Source organism: Alligator sinensis, unplaced genomic scaffold, assembly GCF_000455745.1.
Source record: "Alligator sinensis unplaced genomic scaffold, ASM45574v1 scaffold1081_1, whole genome shotgun sequence".
Taxonomy (NCBI): Eukaryota; Metazoa; Chordata; order Crocodylia; family Alligatoridae; genus Alligator; species Alligator sinensis.
This window is the reverse complement of record NW_005842921.1, coordinates 24,675-45,800: the sequence shown is the minus strand read 5'-3', so window position 1 is coordinate 45,800 and position 21,126 is coordinate 24,675. Positions and strand designations below refer to the sequence as shown.

At 48.6% G+C, this 21,126-nt stretch overlaps 1 long non-coding RNA gene across 1 annotated transcript in view; it reads right to left on the bottom strand.

Moving 5' to 3' along the window:
- Nucleotides 1–13,955: 13,955 nt before the first annotated feature.
- LOC112548100 overlaps nucleotides 13,956–21,126 on the bottom strand; it is an 18,203-nt gene continuing 11,032 nt past the window's right edge. Inside the window, exon 2 of the long non-coding RNA XR_003091898.1 lies at nucleotides 13,956–14,900. This is a non-coding gene — a long non-coding RNA (uncharacterized LOC112548100). The remainder of the gene's footprint in view (nucleotides 14,901–21,126) is intronic.

Below are 21,126 nucleotides of genomic sequence, written 5' to 3'. Positions count from 1 at the left end.
CTCGTCAGCTTTGATACATGGTTCTTGCTGAATGGCCCACCTGCAGATGAACCAAGATAAGCATATCTCTGACATTTTTAGTCTCTAAATATAGGTAAGAAGATCTTTACAGAAGACACCACTGAAAGGAAAACTGTGATGGTGAATGTGATGAAGGTGCAACAAAGGTATCTGAGACGGTGAAGAAAAAATTTACCATATTTTCTTGCATACCATGTTCCCCCAGATAAGACATGCACCTTGTTTTTGGGGAGGCACAATGGAGAGAGAAATTTTTCCATCATTATGGCTGCATAGAGCAGGGACAGATAAATCTTCATCTTGCCTTCCATTTCCTGCTTTACCAAAAGCTGTTTAACCCAAGACTGGCTCTCTTCCAATACAGAACTGTTCCCCCTGAAGTCACAGAGCAAGGCTGATTCTGACTTGTGGCACCTTGCTATACTCACCACACCTCATTACACCCTAACTGCTGCTAAGATTGGTCCCCATTGATGGATCTATGATTTTGAAAAGAGTTAAAATATTCTGCAAGGCTGTGAAATAGGTGGAGAGAGAGCAGGAGTAGCTAAAGACAGGAAAATTGCCAGAAGAAAGGTTAGGAGCAAGCTATCCCAATGCAATGGAAGAATGGGAAGTTTAACAGGAGACCAGCCTGGCTAGACAGCAGTCTTTTCAATCAGTTGAAATGCAAAAAGGAATCTATGCCACATGAAATCTCGGTCATATTACTAGGGAAGAGTATTAGTGTTGCATGGGCACGCAAGGAGAAAATTAGGAAGGCCAAAGCACAATTTGAGATGCAACAAGCAAAGGACATAAGGCAAAACAAGAGAAGGATTCACTAAGTATGTCAAAAGTAAGAGGAAGACCAAAGAGACCATTTATCCCTTTTGGTATGATGAAGGTAACCTTAGTTACAGATGATGCAAAGAAGCCTAAAGTAATGTGTTGTTTTTTTTTACTTCAGGCTTCACATATAGGGTCAGCTACCAGTGACTAGCACTTTTGGCAGTAAAGACAGGAAAGAAGATAAACAGCCTGGAGTGTGGAAGAACAGGTTAGGAATTACTTAGGGAAGCTAGATGCTTTCAAGGTGGCAGGGGTGGATGGGGTGCACCTTAGAGTACTGAAGGAACTTGCTGAGGTAATTTTGAAGCCATTTGCTACTCTTGGAGGTTGCGTGAGTCCTGGATAATTGGAAAAGGGCAACTATAATGCCCATCTTTAAGGAAGAGAAGAAGGAAGTTCTGGGAAATTACAGACAAGCCTGACCTGACCTCAACACCTAGAGAAATCATGGAACAGGTCCTCAAGGAATCTATTTCAAAGCATCTAGAGGAGACCAAGGTGATCAAGAGCATCCATCATGGATTCATCAAGAGCAAGTCATGCCTGTTCCATTTGATTTCCTTCTATGGTAATGTGACAAATTTGCAGATGACACCAAGTTGGGTGGAACTGCAGACACTCCGGAGGGTAGGGCTAGGGTCCAGAATTACCTAGATAGACTGGAAAAATGGTTTGCAATTAACTAAATGAAATTCAACAGAGATAAGTGCGAAGTTCTACACATTGAATAGAATAATTGCATGCATAATTAAAGGCTAGGGAACAACTGGCTAGGCTGTGATACTGAAGAGAAGGATTTATTGGGTTGTAGTACAGTATAAGCTGAATATGAGCCAACAGTGTGCTCAGTGTGCCAAGAGCATACTGAGCAGTGTTAACAGGAGCATTGCTTGCAAATCAAAGGAAGTGACTCGTGCTCTACAATGAAAGTGCTGGTGAGGCCTCACTTGGAGTACTCCGTCCAATTTTGGCCCCACACTTCAAGAAGGATGTGGAGAGTTTGGAAAGAGTCTAGCATAGAGCAACAAAAATGATTAGAGGCCTGGGAAGCAGGCTAGGACAGGCTGAAAGAACTAGTGTTATTTAGTTTGGAGAAGAGAAGGCTGAAGAGGGGTTTGATAATAGTCTTCAAATAGCTGAAGGGTGATAGACTATTCTCTGTGGCAAACTGCAGCAGAAGAAATGTAGATTCGAGACCAGGAAGAACTTTCTGACTATGAGGGTGATTAAGCATTGGAACAGGTTATTCAGAGAAGCTGTGGAATATCCATCCCTAGAAATTTTCAAAAGTAGGTTGTACAGACCCTGGGCTAAGATGATTAACCAGGGATGATCCTGCCTTGAACAAGGGGCTGGACATGAGGTCCCTTCCAGCTTTACTTTCCTATGATCTCCCAGGCTATAGAGAGGACCAAAGCCCTTTCAACTCCCTTCAGGTAGTGAGGAACAGGTGGAATATATTTGGTGTGCTGAACATCAGGGTAGGTATAGTTTAAAAGGAAAGAGGTATTCCAAATGTGAAGATGATCTAGAGGGGGTGGGAACCAAACAATAAGGTCAGGTAGAGCCAAACATTTTTCTTCACCAACTGCCACCCCTTGCAACATTCAAGTGTGCTTCAGTGTAATGAATTGTAGGTTACCTAATTGTTTTAGTTGTTCATGCATACTTTGCAGGCTGTCTATTTAATCCTCATTTCTTCATAAACAATATGGTCAGTTGCAAGATCTGCTTCTGCTCCTTCAGCAACTTTTTCCAGTCCTTTCCTATTTGTAAATTGTTGGTGGTAGTACTGGGTGGAGACCCCTTTAAGGTGGTGGGCCTGCCCACTCCTGGCTCTTCCCTTTTTGGACTGTATAAGAAGGGAGTCAGGAAGAAACCTGGTAGTTGTAGCCTGGCCACCAAAGAAGTTAGAGTGCCTGAGTTAGTTAGTTAGAGCAACCTGGGGCTGCAGAGCATGGAGAAAGGCCCGAGAGCAGATCAGCCAGAAAACCAGGGGCTGCAGAGTGTGGTGGAGGCACAGTCATGCAGCTGGCAAGCAAAATCACAAAGGTAATATTGGTAAGAGTCCTACTTCTACTATTACTACTGGTTTGCAGTCAGTGATTGCTCATGACTTACAGTGCTAGCAACTGGGGTTAGATCCCAAGACTGCCTGTCCCCTAATGTCAGTGCTGTAATCATTAGGCTTCACAGTCAGGCTGGCTTCCTTGGTCTTCTCTTGGCCCCATGACTGCTGCATTTGATCTGGTTTCAGGAGGTGGAGTGTGCCATCCCCCCACCAGCTCTATAGCTTGGTAGTTAGGGCCCTCTCCTGGGAAGTGAGAGATGTGGATTATTCTAAAAAATCAACCAAATCCAATGAATGCATAAGTTGAATGGACTGTACATGTATCATTGCCATCCAAAGTGACTAAAAATGCCCTTGTCAGATGTATTACCAGGATATGGCTAGTCAGAGCTTGACCCCAGAGGGTCACAACCCTGGGGATTAGCAGGAGAGAAGGTCAGGAAGCAAAGGTCCCAACTAGAGCCATGGGATCAGGAGGAGGTGGGGTAGGAGGCCAAGGTCCATAAGTCTCCAGGACACAGGTGGTCACCCTGAGTAGAGTCATGAGCTGGGGCTATGGCAGGGTCAGGAACAGAATCCAGGGTTACAACATGGTGTCACTCTCCAGGAGGTGTGGAGCAGACAGCTATAGATATACAGGACTGGGATGTGGGCAATTGCCCAACTAAGCCAGCATCTGGGGGCTGACTGACAAAAGTCTGGGATGGAGTCAGGAGAACAAGAGTGTGGTTTGGGGGTCAAGAAGCCAGCAGTCTGGAGCATAAGGGGTTAGGAACTGGAAAAGCAGTCTGGAGCATAGGGGTCCAGGCTGAGGTCTGGAACAAGGAGTCAGCAGACAGGAACTGATGGGCAGGAATAAAGATGAAGTCAGGGAGTCAGCAGGCAGAACCCAGGGAACAAGAAGGTACAAACCAGGAAACAAAAGAACAAGGAGTTAACAACCCAGAGCTAGACAGAGGTAGGCATGCCCACTGATGGATTCAGATGGTACGTCAGTGTGGTCACACCCTCCTTTCAGACCCTGCCATGGGAGCAACACCGGACAACACTTACTGAAGTTCTGAAGCAGGTGAGAATCCCATCGCCTCTCCTCTCAACACCCCCTCCCTTCCCCTTTGTGCTCAGTGGTTATGTACCCTTGCTTCCCATTCCTCCCTCCCCCTCTGCTCACTGCTGCTGCTGTCTCCAACTAACCCAGGGGGCGGTGGGGTTCAGATCTTCTCTTGCCCTGCACCAGATGGGCTGTGCTCAGCTTGGGATAGCAGCAGTGACAGTGTTCCCTGACAGCTTGGGAGCACAGGGGAACCCATCTTTTGCTGCCCTCAGCCAAGCCTGGCTCCCTATGCAGTTACTTCCCGCAGTCCCTGCTGGAGTGGGGCAGGGGTGGCCTGGACAGTGGCAGCAGACAGGGTCTCCATGTACCCAGATGCGTAAGTAGAGAGGGTGAAAGGAGAAATGGCAGGGCAGGGGAAGAGAGATGCTGCTGCACATGGAGGGGAAGGGAGAGGATGCTGAGTTTGAGGGGGGTGAGATTCTTACTTGGTTCAGGGCCTTAAAATAAGTCCCTGGCTGCTGCTCCTGGGGCATGATATGGCTACTTCTGATGTGGAGAGAGGTTGGGAGAAAGGTCCAACCACCCTTACAGCCCTGGTCACTGGAAAGCAGAAGACTCCCTCCCACCCACAACTTCATGGTCAGAGCTAGGGGAGCTTAGGCCTCCTGTGGTGACCCTAGACGAAGAGGAAGGAGGGGCCACTAGGTCCAGGGAGGATGGAGGGGGTCAGGCCTGCTTTGCTTTGCTTTGCTTTGCTTTGCTTTGCTTCTCTACCTTTCATGAACACTAACATGGATACTCCAACTCAGACGTATGATGGATCCAGAGAAGTGGAGAGGTGGGACTTCCTTGCCTGAGTTTCTTTTCTCTCCTTAATCCACCACAAGTCCTCACTGGTTCCTAGTGCACCTGCTGGTGCTGCTCTGGCCCAGGAGCTCTCCCTTAGATCTCTGGGATGAGTTGCCCGAACCACCAGTCAAATGGCAGTGACAGGCAGATCATATCTCAGCAACAGCTGCTGCAGTTTCATAAGGAATGAAACAAAAAGGCTTTCCCTGGGCTGAACAGAAGGCCCACTGTCAGCAGCACAAAGAAGAGCTTCTTAGAGCAGAACCCTCACATCTCCTTTAGGAAGCACGAGGCAGCAAAAATAAAAGCATTGCTATCAGCTGCTGCCCCTTCTGTAGGTAAAGGATTGCAGGCATGTGGCTAAAACCTCTCAGGAAACATCCAGTTGGGCTTCAAAGGCCTAAATTGCTCCTGATTTGGCTTTCGTGTAGCCTTGGCCCTGAGTTCTGTGAGTGTAAACTCAGTGTCAAGGCTTAACCACCTCATCTGGCAGCACCTCATAGCTGCGTGGCACAGATGTGAATAATGGCGTGAGGTATAAAATAAGGAGAACTGTAATTTCTATTGCCTTAGCAACAACAAGGTATCAGGGAGGTGGTGAGCTCCCACGCTAATGTTAACGGAGATGTCTTACCCCTGTGTATTCCCTGATGTGTTCTGCAATCCTGCAGGGAGACAAGAACATCAGCAGAACACCCCAGTGAGATAATGGGACAGTAACAGTGGATCCTCTGCTGTAAGATCACAGCCTGTTCCCAGGAAGTGATTCCCAGAGCTCAGCCTGCAGAGGGATCTGCCGAGTAGGGCTGAAAGGAGTATTCTCTCAATAGAAACATTACTGGAGGTGATATCTATATCCCAAGGTCTGGTTCATCACTGACTGGTTTTGCAGCAAGAACCAGTTTGGCTCCTGAGGTCTCTGCATGGCTGAAAGCATCTGCCTTCTCCAAAAACATCCAAATTTGTTACCTTTGGGACCACTGCAGAAAAGACAGCAGAACCAGGCAGTTCCCAATCTGAGCTATCTCACATGGTTTCACATAGCTACTAGTGGGGCTTAGATGGTCTTGACAGAAGTCAACACCAGTGTTGTGTTGGGACACTGAAGGGTAATTGCTGAAATGAAAGTGAGTGGAGCCTGTTTGAGGCTGGATGCTTTCCACTCCAAACACTCTGAGACACTGGCAACACTGCTTTGCAGCAGAGGAAGGTCTGAAATGCCAAGTGTAGTTGTAAACATGTCCCCAGAGGGAACCTGAAGGACCAGCCCCAAATGCCAGCTGTACTAGGATTAGTGCCTGCCCTCCTACTCCAGCCTGTGCTTGCTTTCCAACTGTGGTAAAAATGTATCATGATCCCTCCTTCTCACTATACAGGGCCTCATAGCTGAACTGTAAGATGTTTCTTCTTTCCTCCTGCAGTAGATAAGCAGTGTCATAATAAGAAACAGTCTAGACAACACTCACTTTGAGATAAGTCTCAAGGTTTCTTATTAGAGCACGTAAATTTTGTAAACATCATACATGCTCATTACCCTAGAGTTACACCAAAACACAAGGTTACTAAGGGGGGCACAGTTCAGAACTGCGCATGTGGCAGGCCTTTTTGCCGCAGTTCCGTTTTAGGACCACGCATGTACCAAACTTTGCAGAAAAATATAACCAATCACATATTACCACGTTGGAATCTTTTGTTCATGTTAGCTATAAAAATGAAACCTCGGACACGGCTCGGGGTCGACTTCGCTTTGAGCACTTAACTCCGTTGTCGAACTTGTTTGCAAACAATAAACTCGAGTTGGACCCAGCCTGAGTGTGTGACTCTCTCCTTGAGGTAAATTGGATTAGCCTCCAGGGGCACGAAACTAGCAATTTGTGCAACACAACGAACCCAATGCCTAAGGCACAGATCGCAGGAAAATAGGCCACCAATTGACTGGTGTCTCTCAAGCCTTCTAAGGGTCCTGCTGACAAGAGTGGGTCATGGCTGGAGGGAGTGGAGGACAATCTCACTCTTTAGTTTGAGGAACTTTAGGTAAGAAATTCTTAGAGCCACAAGTGCTCCCGGAAGCAGAATGCCCGTGCTCGGCCTTCAGCTCTAAGGAAAGTGCATCTCATCCCAGAGGAACTGGGGGAAGGGACAGGTTTAGTACAAGCAGCCCTGGGTTCTCCTGGCTCTGCCAGGGCCTTCCCTTGATCTCCTGGGAAGTTGCTTAGACTTGGCTGAATCATTAGGGTGCAGCCTGCACCAAGGGAGTGCAGATCCCCACTGCCTCAGGAGTGTCTTCAGCAGGCTGTGTGCCTGGGGGAAGCACAGTTCCTTCTGGGGTTTTCTGTTCCAAAAGGAGAGCATCCCTGTGTCCTCACCTTTTTCTTTGTCCCTCTTAGATTTATTACATAGCTCCAATGACCTACTCGTGCAGGCTACCCCTCACATGTTCTGGCTCAGTAGATGTGCACTCAGCTGCAGGACTGGCCCGCAGGTTTGGTCATGGTCGCCAGGGGGGCTGATCAGCTTTGAGCCAAGGGACTTGTCTTATTGCTTCCCTGCTAGATGAGAGCAGCTGGGAGCCAGAGCAAAGCAGTGGTGATGGGAGGGACCCATTTCTGGCTCCAGGTACCCCACCTGGAAATTGCTTAGCGTCCCACTATGCCAGCAAAGCGTTCAAGCTACTTGGTTGTTTCATGCTCAGACAGGATATGGAGGGGTAGCTGCACTGAAACTGCTGGAGACAAGGGAGTAAGGACTTAAGTACTACCCCACACAACCTCAGCTCTGCTTCCCTAAAGCCAAACCTGTTCTCATGTGCCATGCCCTATCTTGCATTATGTTCACCTCCATCCCACATCCTCATGTTTCAAGCACACTTGCTGGCCCTCACTGTGAACAGTGGAGCTTTGTTGGTGCAAGGCATAAATGCAGCAATTGACAGAGCACACACTGCTATCTGCATAGAGGTTTGGCTGCAATGAGGGGAATTTGGGATGAGATGCGCTAGGTGGATCAGAGTGGATGATCTCAATGGCTTCCAGATCGGAACATCAGATGATTTTAAACACATCTGTAGAGACAGAAGTTGCAGTCATCTTCAGAGCCAGTGTTCCCCTAATTACACATGGAAACAGGTCTGTGAGAACTTCCCTCGTTCTTGTGCTTGCTGAGACTGACCTTTATCCTAGTCAAGACAGGGCCTAAGCTTTCCCCTTTGACTACTATGCAGAGGTTATGCCGTGCAACATAGGCCATGCTTTCTTTCCTGTTCAAAAGGGGGCCTGTGCTTGGAAGTAAGAGGCAGTAGCTGTGCTAGTTTGTGATTTGGAAGGACAAGTACTGACAGTGTCATAGCAATGAAGTTTGCTGCCTGCAGCAGCAGCGCATCTTTGTCCCGCTCACAGATCCAGGGGGCACACTCCCCCCCCATGCTTGCCCGGGAGTGCATGCAGCGATGGGAGCCACCCTTTCCCTGTCCCCACATGCCCCCAAATGAGTCACTCGCAGCTCCATCCCGCACCCCATCCTGGCTGGGCAGCAGCTGTTGGTGCCCCTTCACTTTGACATCTGGGGCAGTTGCCCCTCTCACTCCACCTTGCTATAGCACTGAGTATTGACACTGCTAGATGTGTGCAGAAAGCTTTTTTAAGATGCTGAGAATTTTATCTTTCATTCCCGTGTTGAGGGCAGACTCTATCTCAGGAAATCCTCAGCTAAATGACCACAAATTTGCTCCACAAACAACATCCTTCCCTTTCTGTGGTATACCAGTGCTCAAGGCCATTCACTACAGCAGCAGTCCTCAAACTTTTTAACTCAACCCCTCTTCCCCCCATCAGAAAATGCCAGCCCATAGTTTTTGCTTGCTTTTTGACTATGGAAAATATGATAGAGCAATTTTTTGTTGCAGAGAAATCAGAATGACCACAACAGGCCAGAATGTGTTTTTAAGTTATGGCTTCCTATTTACTATCTCTGGACTTGTCTTGTGAACCGTGTTTGCACATCTAACAGTGCTAGCATTGCATAGCACCCTGCAGCACTCTTGAAAGGATCTTGTAACACCCTGGTTGAGAATCACTGCACTACACACATCCATTTAACAGCACATTGAAGAAATTGGCTCTTAAACAGAAAATTCTGCTTATGCTTTGCTACCACTCCTCCGTGAGACATCATTCAGAATAATATATAATTCTACTACAAGTTATACTGGAAGCAAAACTTAGAGAAAGAGCAGTCGTGTGCATTTACAGATATTTTGAAATTGGCCAAGGGGCAGCATTCAGGCACCATGCAATAAAAGGTGGAACTGTAGACAGGTTTCCTTCCTCTTTTATCAGTAAGCCAATTTACCAATATACTTGCACTCCAGGTAATACATTCCACATTCTTCCCCTAACCAAACCATAGTCACCCTTCTACTCAAGGGAGCAAAAATTTAAGAAGGAATTGCTTAACTGCTAAATTGGACTTAGCCCAGCCATGGAGAAGGGGATACAAACTCCTTTACAAGACGAGAGATGTATCTTAATAGCTTACCAGTCTCTCCAACATCTTAAGAAATTTGGCATGTCTTCTCTGAATTCCCTCCCATTTGGTTACATCTTTCCAGCACTGGAAAATGGTTCTGGGTCCTGAACTACCTACCATGTTTTGAGGCACTATCTCATCTGAGTGGTACAGTCATGGAGTGTCACCCCTCTTCTGTGCTGATGGAGCTACCACATCACCCTGGTGATTAAAAACATCCTCCAAAAGAAGATAGAGAGACTATTTCACAACTCCTAGGAGCTTCCTTTTCCTGCCCTTGCCCCTCGATTTACCTGCAGAGAAAGATAAAAAGACAAACTGTCCATCTGCATCCAGGAAGTACCTTGTGTAAAACTGGTGCAGCTTCTCCCAAATTGTCTTGCAGCACAGAGGACCAATAGGACATCTTTGTCATCACCAAAATCCCCACAAAAAAGTATACAGGTTAGTTCAAGATGCTACCAGCTCTGTAAACTTCACTTTGCCTCCTCTGACTTCCCTTTTCATTAACAGTAGACCATCAGAGAGAAGCCATGTAAGGCTATGTGAAGGGAAGGGAAGCCAAGGGGCAAGTCTATGACTGAAAAAAGCCTTTTAATATCATGAGGCTTGTGAATGCAAATAGGATTATAATTTCAGAGGATGAACTACTCCAGTATCCCCCTGCACATTTAACAAGTAAAAATGGATGCTGGCTCTGACAGGACTCCTTTGCTCTGTGATAACTGCAAGTCCCAGTGGGGTGATTTGTCCACAGGCCACTTTTGCTCCTCAGATGTCTGAAGTGAATTCTTGCTAGTGAAAGGAGCCTAAGGACAGCCTGGGAGGGCGGGGCAGAGCTCACCAAAGCTCACCACAGTGGAGGAGCTCCCAGGGAATGGAGGCCTCTTCTGCAAATGCTGTCAACGTAAAGGAAGGCCCAGGGTTAAACAGGCTATGGGGAGTGAACTATGGAAGTCACAGGTGAGTCAAGTTGACTCAAGGAAACTGGGCTGCTGCTGGCAGCATTGGTAAATGAGGGGTTTCCTGGTGAAAATGGCCTTGCCCCATTCATAACAGCACCATCACAGGTTGTGCCTAAGCCTCTGCTCTGGTAAGTCTTGTTGGATCTTGTACTCCTGGCTCTTTGACTCGACCTTGCTTGGCTCTGTTCCTGGACCTCGGCTTTCAGGATATTTGCCCTTGCATCTGCTAGCTTAGTTTGTGACTCCTGAATCTTGACCCAACCTGTGGTTTGAACTGTGCCCTTGCATTTCCCGCCTTGGGATTAGTAATTTGGTTCCAGACTCTAGAACCATAACTTGGCCTTTACGTCGGACCTTGCCTCTGAATTTCCCCTTCGGTTTGGTCATTAGGATTCCTTCTTCCTTCCCCAGTGGCCTAACCACTAAGCCAGACTGCCTGTGACCCAGGCCCTTACAGTGGTGTGGAAACCTGGGAATACTGCTTCATCTCCCTTTTTCCCTGTAGAAAGTATTTGGACCCGCCTGCTTGTTCTCTCCTCACTCACTGTCCTTTAGGGTCTCCCAACTAAAATCAACTACCCAATAAATGTGTGTTTTTTCCTCCAGTCAGTCTCCATTCCACGTACCTACTTCTGCTATGCACATGCCAACCCCTGAAACAAGGTGTGGAGGCTGCTCTGAAGGCTCCCCATACTGCCCATGTTGTGTAACTGCAGTGCTGCAGAAGTAGTATAATAGCATATCCACTAAGTCACAGGCTACCTATTCATCTTCCCCCACTCACTGGTATCTACCTGCCTTGTAAATACAAGCAAGCCAGTGCCCCGCCACCTTTCTCCCAACTTTTCCTTGCTCGTGGTGCTATTCCAATAGGGTCTGTCTGACTGTGTTGTCATTTCCTGGGATTTCATAGTATCATAGTAGCTAGGGTCGGAAGGGACCTAAACAGATCATCAAGTCCAACCCCGATCATCAAGTCTGACCCCGATTTCTGTGAGGCTTTTCAATGTATTTGGTGGGTTTTTGGTGGAAAGTCCCAGTTTCCTGAGTTATGCAACTACATGAGAAAAAAAGTCCCTTCCTGGGTCCACTGCTTGCTCTGGACATTGAGGTAGAGAACCACATACAGCAGAGCACAGAACAGAGCCATAGAGGAGGTCTCCATGCCAGCAAAGAATACGTCCTGAGTTGTTAGGGCAACGTTTGTCTCATTGAAACTTGTCTCTGGATTGTTTTTAGCCTGAAGAAAGTAAACCAGACTACAGGTTTCCCTCACTTTATGCAGATTCTATATGCGTGAATTTGCTCTTATGCGATTATTCTTTTTATACCAAACATTCATTATATGCAAGGTAAATTCACTCTTATGTGATTTTGGTGTGGTGGAGGCCCGCAGTCAGCTGCTTTGCGCGGTGCATCGTGAGAGTGATGCGCACCAAAATATCTGTTCTCCTCACTTGCTGTCTGCGACATGTTTCTCTAGTTGCCATCCCTATTATGATCGTGCCCTGTGCTTGTGTGCACTGTCTGTTGTTGATGAGTACCAAAATAGTCTTGTAAAAGCGGTAGAAATGGGTCTGGGGGGCAGTACCGTCGAAGCCTTGGAACGTATCCCTATTTGTAACATGGCAAAGTGGGTTCCTGTAGCAGGACACTAAGGTGCCTGCTACTTTCGGAGCAGAGGCAGGAACCCCGGTGCCGGTTGCTGGGACAACTGGTTAAGGAGGGAATTGGCCACACCTGCACCTGGTCAGCTGACCGGGTGGGGCAGGGCCTGGCTCCCACATAAATCCCAGGCCTAAGGCCAGGAGAGCAGTTTTCACTGCTGGCAGCCAAGGGGGAAGGGAGCTCTGCCGGACAAGCGAAGGGGAGGGGCATGATTGCTCGACCAGCTCCTGATGCTGTTAAGGGGTGGAGTATGCCCCGGTGGGGATTGAAGGATGTTTAGCCGAATGATGTTTTAGGCAGGCGGCTTGGATTTTGTTATAGCCCAGGGGTTTGTGTTTTTTGTGTTTGTTGTTTGTACCGGTGGTTTGGGTGAGGCTAATAGGGGATGGAGGAGGCCTCATAGGGGACCTGCAGCAGCATGGGAACCCCAGCCCCAGAGAGGGGGCAGCGAGACAGAGCGAGACAGCGCTGTGGAAAGCCCAGGGAGGACAAGGGGAGGGCCAAACTGTAACGAGGCCCAGATCAAACCACGTCAGTATCATCCGCGAGGCTTGGGCTGTGGTGTAGGGGAGGAAAAGGAGCCACAGATAGCACCCCCTGGCACCAGGGCAATAAATGGTCAGCTTCCCGCTAATTAACATCCATTAATTAATTAAGATCAAAGCGTGGCAGGTGAGAAGGCAGGAGGGCGAAGTCACCAGTAGACGGACTCCAGAAGAGGCACTCCTGTCACAGTTCCCTTTATGCAAATTTGAGTTATGCACTGTTTTCTAGGAACGCATGTACAGCATAAAGCAAGGGAAACCTGTATAATGCAAGACAGGCTTCTCCCCCTGCTGTTTCTTTTTGGATCTCTTGAGTGTATTGTAACAAACTGTTTCTGACCTTGCAGTGGCAGGACTTTGACAGTGCTTTTGGTCCTCTGCTTTTCCTGTGACAGGATAGGGTGTTCTTGATGCCTTTTGGACATTAGACTGGCAGTTGTGCAGCGGGGTTGCTCATGCAGTTTTGTTTGGAATAGGCTAGACAGGCTTAGACAGGGGTGATCTTGCCATGAAGAGGGAGTTGGACTAGATGTGACCTCCTAAGGTCCCTTCCAGCCATAGTTTTCCGTGGTCCACAACTGCAGACAAAGGATCAAAGAACAGCTTTATGGAGGGTCAGAATCCAGAATGTGTTTGCAAGGTATTGCCAGACCAATTCCCATTTTCTTGAAGTATGCTCATGGTTGTGACCAGAGCTGCAATCACTCTGAACTCCAGGGATGCCGACCCTGTAATCCAAAGGCGTGACTCTAGCTTGTGTAGACATAGCTAAGCCAGCTTTAAATCAACTGGCTCTGCTACTGACAGTTGTGTAGCTGTGGAACATGAAGCTTAGCATGGGCTAATTGCTCAAGTATTTATGCAGGGTTTACCCAGTATTTACCTGGTAGGGTTTTGCAGCCCACATTTAACCCCTGTCACCATGGCTGCAATCATACTTACAGGCTCAGTTGCATAATGAAAGAGGGGATGACCAGGTCCCCAGCCTTGGGTACCGATCCAGGCTTGGGCGCAAAAATAGCAGCAGCTGCACTGCAGGACCAATTACCATTGCCACTGCTGACAGCACAGCCGCTCAAGCTGCCCTGCATGCTGCTTGTGCCTAGGGCGCTCAAATGTCCAGTTGTGCCTGTATCTGGACTGTGGTATAGGCATCTTCTCTGTTCAGGATTTAAGTTGGAAATATTTTGGCATTGCCTTCAAGGCTTAGGACTTTTAATCTCATGTCTTCAAGGGAACTGGTGCATCTGGAACCGGATATCAGTATGATGGATAACCCTATGTCTTTGCTAGCTGCTGCTCAAGGACTTGCATATGTTGGTTATTAGGAAAACCCAGTAGAGACTCCTTGATTGTCAAGAATGGGATGAGAATGTGGTGAATACCCTGGAAGGATTGAGAGGTGTAGATTCTCAAGTAGTTAAGAATTGATGTATTTAAAGTTTTATTAGAAAATGTTAAAAATCATGGTTTTTTACATGGCTTTGTAGAGTTATAATATAATTTAGGGCCCCATGCATGGTAGCTACAGAGATACACAGCTGGTGTATGCTAACACAGTCTGAGACTTGCAGTTAGTCACGCAGCTTACATTAGCTCAGGCTTTAGGGAGTTAAGCAATTCCAATGCTGTGCTATGATGACAAGAAATCTAGGACTCTGTGCATGATAATTGCATTGGTAGAGTTGTTAAGGTGGCAAGGCATTCTTAGACAATGGTTTTAGCATGCGGTGTATAATTGCTGGGGTGGAGAATATAAACTCTCACCCCAATCAAGGGGCAGCTTCCTGAATGATTTGGACGTCAGACACACAGCTGAGAAATGTGGAAAGTGATTAAAATGATAACATGCTGATAGGCAAGAGAGAGGCCAGCTGTCTGCATCCATATGCTAGCTTGTTATGGGATGGTTATAAGTATCAAGATGCATTTCCTGGAGAGCTTTGGTTTTGTATGAACCCTGGCAAACTCCTCCTCTGTCAGTTGGACTAACCAACTGACAATGAATAAAGGCTGTTTGATTTCTATTTGGTTTCTTTTACTGACTAGCAAACCTGCAGAAGTGGGACTGGAAGAAGTGCCCCTGGCAGTTGCAACAAACATAATCAAGGCCTCAGTATAACTAGTAGGGATCCTTCTGTTACTAATACAGAACCTTGCAATACCAGTCAGTCCTAAAGGATCTGTGTCTCTCTCTCCTTTTCTGTCTCCACCAGGAAAGAATTGATCAAGTCCTGTGTGAAAGCTGGATCCCAGGTTGCCTTGTGTTCCTTCACAGTCTCCCTGAGGAAGTCAAGGGTAGCATCGTGGGCTCAGAAGACTTTTTGATGATGCTCAGGAAGATGCATCAACCAAGGCATCGCGTTCAGAATCTAGGAAGTTAGAGAAGGGAAAGTGTTAAGGCAGGAGAGATCCTCAACCAATGCATTGATAAGGAGATGAAACTGGGCTTGGGGAGTGCCCGGGGGGGCTGTATGTGCGTGCACGTTTGGAAGGGATGTGCAGGTGTGGGGCAGGTACCTGCCAGGACTGGGGGAAGGTGTCTGGGTGCCGGGGCTGCAGCAGGGCAGGGGGGTCTGAGGCAACACTCGATGCTTCTGGCAAGCCCAGCTCCACACTGTTGCCAGTGGGGCCTACCTATAGGTGCCTGCCCCTCCAGCAGGGGAAGGGGGAGCGGGAGGTCCTCTGGGGGTAGTGGGGAGCTGCGTGGACAGGCCAGCAGTGCCAGGGGCCAATGCCTGTGTCTCAGGGGCAAGGCAGCTGTGCAGTGTTGCCTGGAGGGGTAGGTGGACTGTGGCAAAGCTGCCTGGCCTAGCATGAGAGCCTCCCCCGCCCTGGGGAGGAGGGGGGGGCCACTGGCATCCCTTCCTCCTCCCTCCAGCCCGTGCGGAGGCCAGACTCGCTCCACCACTGCCTACATGAGCTAGAGCTACTGCAGCTGTAGCACTCCAGCCCTGGCAGGACAGAGACTGCCTAGAGCCTCTCACCCTCCTCCTGCCCACGGCATAGCCAGAGCCCGCACTCTGCTTCATGCTGCTGCTGTGGAGTGCAGTGCTGGTCCTCCCCATCACGCCCCAGCCCTAGCCAGCAGTGCGGGGCAGCGTGTGGTGCCCCAGCCTCTGCCTGTATTTCCTCATGAAGTACATTGCATGCACCTCGTGCTGGAGGCCGCCCTGTCACATCCCCACAGACTACTATCCTCTGAGTGCATGGGCCAGGTGGCAGCTGGGCTAGGGGGTCAGGGGGCTGCAGGTCAGGAGTGAGGGGCACCAGCATGGCTGGCAGGGATGGGCAGCTGTGGGCTGGGGGTGAGGGGCACTGGCAGGGCCAGGGGGCTGTGGGTTGATAATGAGGGGCACCAGAGGGGACAGGGGGCTATGGGTTGGGAGTGAGATGCAACAGTATACCAGGGCTGCTCAGTGCCACAAAGCAGCAGCAGGGACAGCCAAAGCTGGACCTGTGTCCTGGTGAGAAAAGGGGGAGCTCTGATTTTCCATGATAAAAAAACAAAAAACAAACCCAAAATCAAATGCCAAAATATATAGGCATTTAGAATTAATTTCATTTTAATGATGGAAGCACTGGTAGGCTTCCAAATTGCTTTAACATTGTAAATATATCAGTAAAATATTATGTTCAGCTGATACCTGTATCTAGAGTGGTGTTTCATTTTAGTTGCACAAAAATGTGGATTTTTCAGTTTAATTGCAGAAAAAAGTGCCAGGGAGGGGAGGAGTTTAATAAAATATCCCAAATTCTTTGAACAGAGAGAACCAGGATTCCTGCATTATGCAGGTATCAGCCAATACCTCAAATATCATCCCAGCCAAAGCTGTCTAGCCAGGTCTTAAACCTCCAAGGATGCACCTTTTACCACCTCTCTGGGTAACGTGTGCTAGTGTTTTACAACCCTTCTGGTGAGAATTTTTCCTAATATCTAACCTAAACTTCCCTTGCTGCAACTTGAGACCATTGCTTTTTGTTTTGGCATCTGCCACCACTGAGAGCAGTCCAGCTCCATCCTCTTTGGAACCCCCCCCTTCAGGTAGTTGAAGGCTGCTATTAAATCCCCTCTGTCTTTTCTTCTCTAGACTAAATAAGCCCAGCTCCCTCAGCCTCTCCTCAGAAGTCATATCCCTCACAGCCCCCTCATTGCCCTCTGTTGGACTCTCCAACTTGTCCACATTCTTTCTGTAGTGGGGGACTCAAAATTGAACACAGCACTCCAGATGTGGCCTCACCAGTGCTAAATAGTGGGGAATAATCACTACCCTTGATCTGCTGGCAACACTCCTATCAATGCAGCCCAGTATGCCATTAGCCTTCTTGGCAACAAGGGCACACTGTTGGTTCATTTTCACATTATTGTCCACTATAACCCCCAGGTCCTTTTCGGCAGAGCTGCTTCCTAGCCAGTCAGCCCCCAGCCTGCACTAGTGCATGGGATTGTTCTATCCTAAGTGCAGGACTTTGCACTTGTCCTTGTTGAACGTCAGGAGATTCCTTTTGGCCCAGTCCTCCAATTTGTCTAGGTAACTCTGAATCCCAGCCCTACCCTCCATCATATCTACTAGTCCCCTCAGTCTGGTGTCATTTGCAGACTTGCTAAGGGTACACTCTATGCCATCTTCCAGGTTGTTGATGAAGACATTGAACAAAACTGGCCCCAGGACTGACCCCTCGGGCACTTCACTTGATACTGGATGTCAGCTAGACCTCAAGCCATTGATTACTACTCTCTAACTCTGATGCTCGAGTCAGTTTTCTATCCACCTTACAGTCCATTCATTCAGCCCATATTTCCTTAGCTTGCCTGGGAGAATGTTGTGGGAGACTCTATCAAAAGCCTTGCTACAATCAAGGTACACCACATTCACCAGTCTCCCCACATCCACAGAGTCACTCATCTTATCATAGAAGACAGTCAGTTAGTCAGGCATGATTTGCCCCTGGTGAACCCATGCAGACTGTTCCTAATCAACTTTTTCTCCTCCAAGTGCTTAGAAATGGATTCCTTGAGGATCTGCTCCATGATTTTTCCAGGGACTGAGGTGAGGCTGATTTGTCTGTAGTTTCTTGGATCCTCCTTTTTCCCTTTCTGGCTCTGCAATTGCATCAGCCATCTCTTTCAGCATCCTCAGGTGCATCCCATTTGGCCCCATGAACTTGTACACGTCCAGCTTCTCTAAGTAGTCCCTAACCTCTTATTTCACCACTGAGGGCTATTTACCTCCTCCCCAAACTGCTGCCAGGTGCAGTAGTCTGGGAGCTGACAGTATCTGTGAAGACTGAGGCAAAAAAGGCATTGAGCACTTCAGCCTTTTCTGTATCCTCTGTCACAAGGTTGCCTCCCCCATTCAGCAAGGGACTCACACTTTCCCTGATCCTCCTCTTGCTACCGACATACTTGTAGAAAAACCCTTCGTTACCCTTCGTATCCTTTGCTAGCTGTAACTCCAAATGCACTTCGGCCTTCCTGACTTTATCCCTGCATGCCTGAGCAATGCTCTTATATTCTTCCGTAGTTATTTGTCTAAGTTTCCACTTATAAGCTTTCTTTTTGTTATTTAGTTTACTAAAGGGTTTCCTGCTACACCAAGCTGGTCTTCTCCCATACTTGCTAGTCTTCCTGCACATTGGGATGGCTTCCTTAAAGTACAGCCTGCTCTCTGGGACTCCTCTCCCCCTCAGTCTGGCTTCTCAGGGGATCCTGCCCATCAGTTCCCTGAGTGAGTGTCTGCTTTTCTGAAGTCTAGGGTCCTTATTCTACTGCTGTCCATCCTTCCTTCCCTCAGGATCCTGAACTCAATCATCTCGTGGTCACTGCTGCCCAAGTTGCCATCCACTACTACATTCCCCACCAATACTTCCCTGTTTGTGAGCAGCAGGCCAAGAAGAGCATGGCCCCTAGTTGGCCACTCCAGGACTTGCACAAGGAATTTGTCCCCAACTCTCCAAAAATTGCCTGTGCACTGCTGTATTGCTGTCCCAGCAGATGCTAGAGTAATTGAAGTCCCCCATGAGAACCAGGGCCTGTGACTGGGAAACTTCTGCTAGCTGTTTGAAGAAAGCCTCACCCACCACTTCCCCTGGTCTGATGGTCTACAGCAGACCCCCATCACAACATCATCCTTGTTGCTTTCCCCTCTGACCCTAACCCAGAGACTTTCAACAGGCCCATCTCCAGCTTCATACTGGAGCTTGGAGCAATCACATGGCTCTTGCACATAAAGTGCAACTCCTCCTCCTCTTCTGCCCTGCCTGTCCTTCCTGAACAGTTTGTACCCATCCATGACAGTGCTGCAGTCACACGAGCTATCCCACTGAGTCTCTGTTAGTCCAATCACCTCATAGTTCCTTGACTGTGCAAGGGCTTCCAATTCTTCCTGCTGGTTTCCCAGGCTCCATGCATTTGTGTACAGGCTCCTGAGGTAACTAGTTGATTGCCCCGATTTCTCAGGAAGTATCCCCTGTTGCCCCCTCCTGCTTGCTCTTCCTCCAGGCCTCCTGCTTCTCCATTTCTCAGGGCTTTGGTCTCTATCCCCTGGTGAACCTAGTACAAAGCCCTCCTCACTAAGTTAGCATCTTTGCAGACAGGCTTGCTTTTCCTTCTCTTTGTCAGGTGGATCCCATCTTTTCCCAGCAGTCCTTCTTGGAAGAACATCCCATGGTTGAAGGAAGCCAAAGCCCTGCTGGCGACACCACCTGCGCATCCAGGTGTTTGATCTGCTGGATGTACCTGCTCCCACCTGGGCCCTTTCCCTTGACTGGAAAGACTAATGAGAACACAACCTGAGCCCCAACCCCCATCCCCCTGGTCCCCAGAGCTCTGTAGCCACTTTTGATATGCTTAGGGTCTCCCCTGACAGTATCATTGGTGGCCACATGGATGAACAGCATGGGGTAGTAGTTAGAGGGCCAAATGAGCTTCATTAGTCCCTCCTTGACTCGGATCTGGGCTCTGGGCAAGCAGCAGACCTCCCAAGACAACAGGTCAGGTCAGCAGATGTCTCCATTCCCCACAGAAGGCAGCCACCAACCACCATCACCTGTCACTTCTTCTTGGTGGCAGTTGTCTAGATCCTTCCCACTTTGGTGAGGCCTGGCCTGTCTTCCTCCACCCTTTGAATGTGCTTCTCCCTCTGCTGCTAGAGTCGCACATCTGTTCTCTAGACAGACCACTGCAGGTGGAAGTGAAGATCTCTGCTTGCTGCCAGAAGCCACAAGCCTCCAGCTTCCACCCTTTTGGGTGTATTCATGTCCTCTCTCTTCTCTAGCTCTGCATCTGGCATTTGTTCCTCCATAGTCCCGGGGGTTTCCTCTAGCATCAAATCAATGAAGTGCTCATGCCGGACGATGCTTCAGAGCCTTGCCCCCTCCTCCTGTTGTTCTCTTGCCTGTTCCCTGAGACGCACTGCTCAGGCACTCCCTGACTTGGTCATCACTAGAAGGAACCTGCAAGCTGCAGTCCCTACAATGCCAAACCTGGACCTGGCTGGAAGCATTGATGGTGAGGTCCTGCCTGGACAGACACCTCACAGTTGCAAGCAGAGACGGTGCCAGTGGCAGTGGCTCTGGCATTGCAACATCCTCCAGCCATTTCCCTGGGTCTCTTAATCTGCCTTCTGTCTCTTACTGCTCTTCTTCCAAGCAGACCTTCCCTAGCAAACTTGCCTGGAAGGTGGCCTGTTTATTGCTCATTGGCCCCAAAGGGTTCCTTTTTATCCTGCTTCTTCACACCAAGCTGAAAGGCTTGCCCCTCAAAAAAAAAAAAAAAGAAAAAAGAAAAATGTGGGGGGGGGGGGGGGGAAGGGAAGCATGAACTAGCCTGTGAACTGCCTGCAAACTGCTTACCCTGTTTGTAGCCCCTGTTCACTGGCTCCCTGGTCACCTGGGGAGACTCCTTTTATACCCTGATGGGCCTGGGCTGGCTCTGCCCCCTCATTAGGGCTTCTGTCAGGCCCAGGCAGCAATCACTCAGCAATCGGCAACCACTCCCAGCTTCTCAGAGCACATACCCCAAACTCAGCAAACCAAAGGCACAGGCAGCTGGATTATGGGCAGGATCTGGTGCCTGGTTCCTGGCTTCTCTCCCCCTTCCTCCTCTTGCCCCCAGCAATTGGTGCACATCAATGCCTTCCAGCTCCAGGGAACCTATTTTTGTAATCAATGCCTTGTAAAGCATCTTTGGGGCTTTGGCTATGACAGTGGTTAAAACCATAAGCCTGTGGACTGGCCATATAGGAGTATGTGGGCATGGATTGTACAGGTTGACAGATAATTGGGAGTTGCTTCTGCAACAGGTGCTTAATTGAATCTTCCTTTGAAAACCTGGTTAAACTTCAGGTCTGGAGTTGCAGAGGGTAGCTATAGAGCTGGAGTCATCAGGTGGCTGTGCCTTCAGATTCAGTGGGATGAGTGCAGAGATTACCACACAGCTACAGTAAGACAGGGTGGCACTAGGCAAGAGCTAGGTATCCATTCACTAAAGCCAGATTAGACTCCCCCTGGGACTGGAGATAGACATGTCCAAGTGCATTCCTGGGCTATGGGACTTCCCATAACACTGACAGTAAACCATGAGTGTGAGTGCACTGG